Source organism: Schistocerca cancellata, chromosome 6, assembly GCF_023864275.1.
Source record: "Schistocerca cancellata isolate TAMUIC-IGC-003103 chromosome 6, iqSchCanc2.1, whole genome shotgun sequence".
Lineage (NCBI taxonomy): Eukaryota > Metazoa > Arthropoda > Insecta > Orthoptera > Acrididae > Schistocerca > Schistocerca cancellata.
In genome coordinates this window covers 464,268,872-464,275,246 of record NC_064631.1, presented here as the reverse complement: position 1 = coordinate 464,275,246, position 6,375 = coordinate 464,268,872, and the positions used below count along the sequence as shown (strand labels likewise).

Sequence of the window (6,375 nt, the reverse complement as noted above, 5' to 3'; positions counted from 1 at the left end):
ACGCTCAGTCGATCTGAGCCACCGAGGACACAGATGAATCGCGCGACTGCAGGGACTCATCCCTTGCACGCTTCCCGTGAGACTCACATTCCCAACTGTCCACGTTTCTACATATGTATTGTACCTTATAGACATTTGCCCAACCACTCATTACTCGCGCACGCTTTGGCGATTCCCATAAGAGTTTGGGCAACCTGTGCGCATTCGCACAGACGAAGGTCAATGGCCAAAGCGTGCGCGAGTAATGAGTGGTTGGGCAAATGTCTGTTAGGTACAATACATATGTAGAATTGTGGACAGTTGGCAATGTGAGTCTCACGGGAAGCGTGCAAGGGATAAGTCCCTGCAGTCGCGCGATTCACCTGTGTCCTCGGTGGCTCAGATGGATAGAGCGTCTGCCATGTAAGCAGGAGATCCCGGGTTCGAGTCCCGGTCGGGGTATACATTTTCAGCTGTCCACATCGAGGTATATCAGCAACACCTGTCGGCAGCTGAGGTTTCCAGTTAGTCATCATTTAATAAAAATTGTTTAACACAAGTTGTCTATGGTTGGTAATTATGGCCCTGCTGCTTGCTGTCTTATTATTGGACGCAAATAATATTTTTCAATTCACATGGATGTCCATGGGTCCAAAGAAGGTCGTGGAAGGCAGACAGACGGCCAAGGAGTATCATACAGTGGCTGCAGACCACTCACGCCATGTCGCAAGGCCAGAAGTCTGACGGAGCAGCCTGAGGAAAATGGCGAGTTCCAATTGATGTGGTGGCCCACCAGCTCGCCAGATGTGAGCCCGATCGAACACATCTGGCATGTGATTAAACATGGTGTCACACCACGACATCGGCAGCTACGACTGGAATGGGGACGTGACCATCGACACTGGATGCTGGCGTGTTGTCAGAGTGTTGGATGGTCTGATACCTTCTTTATCATGCCGGCAGGAGACCGCGAATCCGTCGTCTTGCCGGGGTACAGACCTTCGAAACCCGTACTGCGGACGGAGACAAGGTGAGGGCGGCTCCATTATGCTCTGGGGAACATTCACATGGACTTCCGTGGTTCTCCGGAATATACGGGTATCAGGTGACTTGTGTGAGCAGATGTGGTGCCAGTTCCCTCCAGCGACCTACCAAAGCCTCATTGGTTCCATGCTACGATGCGTCACGTCTGTTATCCGTGCTAAAGGTGGACATGCTGGCTGTTAGGTAGGTGGTCATAATGTTCTGGCTGGCGAGTGTAGACAGTCATTTTTCCTCGCTCCGTACGCTGATAGGTCAAATAATTTATAACACTGGTATGATGTATCGACTCGTTAGTGGGTGTAAACTTCGAGAAAAAATGTTCTTCCCTCTGTACTTTGGTGAACTCAGACTAAAAATTACGTCGCTGGCCAGTAAAGAGAACTGCCACACAAGTACAGGAAGAGCCGTGACTGAAGTTAATATTAGAGTTGAATCTGACGTACATTGTATCTGGTTGATCATCACTATACCGAATTACACTGATGAGCCGAAACATTATGACGACAGTCCACCGGGAGGTTGTATGCTACCTGGCGGCGCTGAGGACACGTGACGCGGTAAGAGAAGTATTTGGGGGGAGCAGAGACGAATAGGGAGTCACTCTAGCGACGGTAAGTGGCGCAAATGCGGAAATCTGGCGCCTTAATCGACTATGACGAAGTCAGATTGCTGTGGCCAAGTGCCTGGGAGCACTGGTCGCGTGCTTCGTGAGCTTCAATGGAATGCAGTTGGAGAATGCTGAATGCACGAGTAGGCGACAAGAAACTGGACGTCCATACATCGTCACAGGACATAGGTATCGGAGGCAAGCCCGCTCTCTAAGGCAGGATAGACGTCGATCTGTGCCAGATATCTACCCGTATATACGCCGTCATCTAGGCGAACGTCTGCTCGGAACATACAGAGCGCCACGGATGCAGGCAGGTGGGAGCATTATTCTGTTATGGGGGACATTCACGTGGGCATCCATGGGACCTGCGGCAGTAATCTAAGGCACCACGACAGCTATGGACTAAACTCCATGCGAACAGGCTTTGGAAGGCCCAACGGCACCGACCGGCCTCCGTGTCATCCTCAGACCACAGGCGTCACTGGATGCGGATACGGAGGGACATGTGGTCAGCACACCGATCTCCCAGCCGTATGCCAGTTTCCGAGACTGGAGCCGCTACTTCTCAATCAAGTTCGTAGTTCGTAGTAATTGACGGAAAGTCATCGAGTAAAACAGAAGTGATTTCTGGCGTTCCCCAAGGTAGTGTTATAGGCCCTTTACTGTTCCTTATCTACACTCCTGGAAATGGAAAAAAGAACACATTGACACCGGTGTGTCAGACCCACCATACTTGCTCCGGACACTGCGAGAGGGCTGTACAAGCAATGATCACACGCACGGCACAGCGGACACACCAGGAACCGCGGTGTTGGCCGTCGAATGGCGCTAGCTGCGCAGCATTTGTGCACCGCCGCCGCCAGTGTCAGTCAGTTTGCCGTGGCATACGGAGCTCCATCGCAGTCTTTAACACTGGTAGCATGCCGCAACAGCGTGGACGTGAACCGTATGTGTAGTTGACGGACTTTGAGCGAGGGCGTATAGTGGGCATGCGGGAGGCCGGGTGGACGTACCGCCGAATTGCTCAACACGTGGGGCGTGAGGTCTCCACAGTACATCGATGTTGTCGCCAGTGGTCGGCGGAAGCTGCACGTGCCCGTCGACCTGGGACCGGACCGCAGCGACGCACGGATGCACGCCAAGACCGTAGGATCCTACGCAGTGCCGTAGGGGACCGCACCGCCACTTCCCAGCAAAATTAGGGACACTGTTGCTCCTGGGGTATCGGCGAGGACCATTCGCAACCGTCTCCATGAAGCTGGGCTACGGTCCCGCAAACTGTTAGGCCGTCTTCCGCTCACGCCCCAACATCGTGCAGCCCGCCTCCAGTGGTGTCGCGACAGGCGTGAATGGACGGACGAATGGAGACGTGTCGTCTTCAGCGATGAGAGTTGCTTCTGCCTTGGTGCCAATGATGGTCGTATGCGTGTTTGGCGCCGTGCAGGTGAGCGCCACAATCAGGACTGCATACGACCGAGGCACACAGGGCCAACCCCCGGCATCATGGTGTGGGGAGCGATCTCCTACACTGGCCGTACACCACTGGTGATCGTCGAGGGGACACTGAATAGTGCACGGTACATCCAAACCGTCATCGAACCCATCGTTCTACCATTCCTAGACCGGCAAGGGAACTTGCTGTTCCAACAGGACAATGCACGTCCGCATGTATCCCGTGTCACCCAACGTGCTCTAGAAGGTGTAAGTCAACTACCCTGGCCAGCAAGATCTCCGGATCTGTCCCCCATTGAGCATGTTTGGGACTGGATGAAGCGTCGTCTCACGCGGTCTGCACGTCCAGCACGAACGCTGGTCCAACTGAGGCGCCAGGTGGAAATGGCATGGCAAGCCGTTCCACAGGACTACATCCAGCATCTCTACGATCGTCTCCATGGGAGAATAGCAGCCTGCATTGCTGCGAAAGGTGGATATACACTGTACTAGTGCCGACATTGTGCATGCTCTGTTGCCTGTGTCTATGTGCCTGTGGTTCTGTCAGTGTGATCATGTGATGTATATGACCCCAGGAATGTGTCAATAAAGTTTCCCCTTCCTGGGACAATGAATTCACGGTGTTCTTATTTCAGTTTCCAGGAGTGTATATAAACGATTTTTGAGACAATCTGAGCAACCGTGTTCGGTTGGTCGCAGATGACGTTGTCGTTTATTGACTAAGAAAGTCATCAGAAGATCAAAACAAACCAAAACTACTTAGAAAAGATATCTGAATGGTGCGAAATGTGGCAGTTGACCCTAAATAACGAAAAGTGTGAGGTCATCCACATGAGTGCTAAAAGGAACTCGTTAAACTTTGTTATACGATAAATCAGTCTAATCTAAAATCCGTAAATTCAACTAAATAACTAGGTATTACAGTTACGAATAAAATAAATTGGAAGGAACACACAGAAAATGTTGTGGGGAAGGCTAATCAAAGACTGCGCTTTATTGGCAGGACACTTAGAAAATGTAACAGACCTACTAACGAGACTGCCTACAATACGCTTGTCCGTCCTCTTTTAGAACACTGCTGGGCGGTGTGGGATCCTTACAAGATAGGACTGACGGAGTACATCGAAAAAGTTCAAAGAAAGGCAGTACGTTTTGTATTATCGCGAAATATGGGAGAGAGTGTCACAGAAATGATATAGGATTTGGGCTGGAAATCATTAAAAGAAAGGCGTTTCTCGTTGCGACTGAAACTTCTCACGAAATTCCAATCACCAACTTTATCCCCCAAATGCGAAAATATTTTGTTGACACCGACCTACGTAGGGAGAAACGATCACCACGATAAAATAAGGGAAATCAGAGCTCGTACGGAATGATATAGATCTTCATTCTTTCCGCGCTTTACGAGATTGGAATAATAGAGAATTGTGAAGGTAGTTCGATAAACCCTCTGCCAGGCACTTGAATGTGATTTGCAGACCATCCACGTAGATCTAGATGTAGATGTAGAAGTAGCGCCCTAGTTTGCCTCACAAGGCGTGAGTGCATCCCGCTAGACAACAGCGTTCGGTAGACCGGATGATCACCTATCCAAGTGCTAGCCCAGCCCGACAGCGCTTAACTTCGATGATCTGACGGGAAACGGTGTTACCACTGCGGCATGGCCGTTGGCACAGTTGTGGACCACACGAACATTATTAGGGACCACCTACAGCCCTTTGTGCTTGATGTCTACCTCAACAGCAACTGCATGTTTCAGCCAGATACCTGTTAGTATCACAAGCCAGATTGGTACTGCAATGGTTTGAGGAGCATTATAGTGAAGTCACGTTGCTGTCTCGGTCATGTAATTCGGCTTATCTGAATCCGATGTAACCCAACTGGGACGCTATTGGCCGCAAGTTCCACGTCCACAAAACCAACCGCACGTTAATTACGGGAAAAGTGTCGCCAGTGCGTAGACAACGGGTGCCACATATCTCTGGAAATCTATCAAGTGCTTGTCGAACCCATGGCATGACGAATCAGTGCCGAAACGCATTCCAGAAGTGGACCAATATGCTTTTAAGTATGTTGTCATAATGTTTTAGACCATTAGTGTATAAAATACGGTATGAGGCTTCCGCTGCTATTACCGATTTCATTAAAATCTTTAAGTGTACTTCCAAGTCATCATGTAAAATTCTACCATAATATTGAAAGAGACCGTTGGTCTCTGTTCGAGTGGTATTCCGCGGAACGTAAGCTCAGTCTGCTTCCTGAGGAAAGCTCCTATAGCTCGGCCCAAACATCAGTTTTTCAGTGTTTTATTTGATGTTACGTAAATAAATTCAGAAAAATTGTCATAAAAGTTAAAGTAATTATATTCATTTACGCTTTAGTTTATTCTCGCGGAGTAGCTGAACAAAACTGTTATTTTTCACAAGCCAGCTGAAGCATCCAAATTGTAATAGATGCTTATAATGATGTACTCATTGAAGACTGAAGTACGTATTACGCCAACTTAACAGGGGTGGAAATCCGAAACGCGTAATGACATAAATGAAAATACGGGGAAAGCGGCTGTCTACGTGAAAATAATATGTTTTATTCTCTGCCCAATACTCCTGGATCAGGACTTTCAAGTGGACGTCCACTTAATTCAGTTTTCATTCAAAATTATGTACGCTCTCGACACATTTCTTGGAACTTGTACACACAGTCGAATACACAGTTCTCTGATTTATCACATATTTTCAGTCATCCTGATCGATACAAACTGAGCTCTGAGTGACCGTGTGTACTAATTACGACTTTCAGGTATCCAATATTTAAAACTCAATGCCACATGGATAGATTTGAAGAGAGGCGCTCCCGTTCTGTTTAACGTGCTCTACCAATATCACTTTCTGGGACACGAGTGGTTGCTTTGTTGGGATCTCGCTGTCGAATTTCGCTGCTAACGTTGGGAACAACGGAGAAAGGAAATACGGAAAATGCCTCTCAATCGGATTACGCTGTGCATGCGTTTTCGACTCTTCTGCAATAACTGGAAAGCTCTGTGTTGTTTACCAGGGAAACGGCGGCCGGCAGTGGTGAGGAGGGGGGGGGGGGGGGGTGAGTTGTTGGGGCAGTGGCGAGCCCAGCAGCTCGTCATGGCAATTAAACGCCTGAATGTTAATCGAAACAGAATGCGGAGCAGCGGCGCAATTTACTGCCACAGAGTGATTCGGCTGAAACGCCAAAGAAAAGCTCTCAAAAGCGTTCCACCCGCTCAGTTGGACTACCGAGTTCCCCAGGCCAGTCACAAA

The 6,375-nt window shown here is 49.1% G+C and overlaps 1 non-coding gene across 1 annotated transcript; it reads left to right on the top strand.

The window, feature by feature from the left end:
• The first annotated feature begins 367 nt into the window (after positions 1-367).
• On the top strand, positions 368-441 carry Trnat-ugu (transfer RNA threonine (anticodon UGU)). Its single transcript has one exon. It is a non-coding gene; the product is annotated as a tRNA-Thr (tRNA).
• The last annotated feature ends 5,934 nt before the right edge of the window (positions 442-6,375 follow it).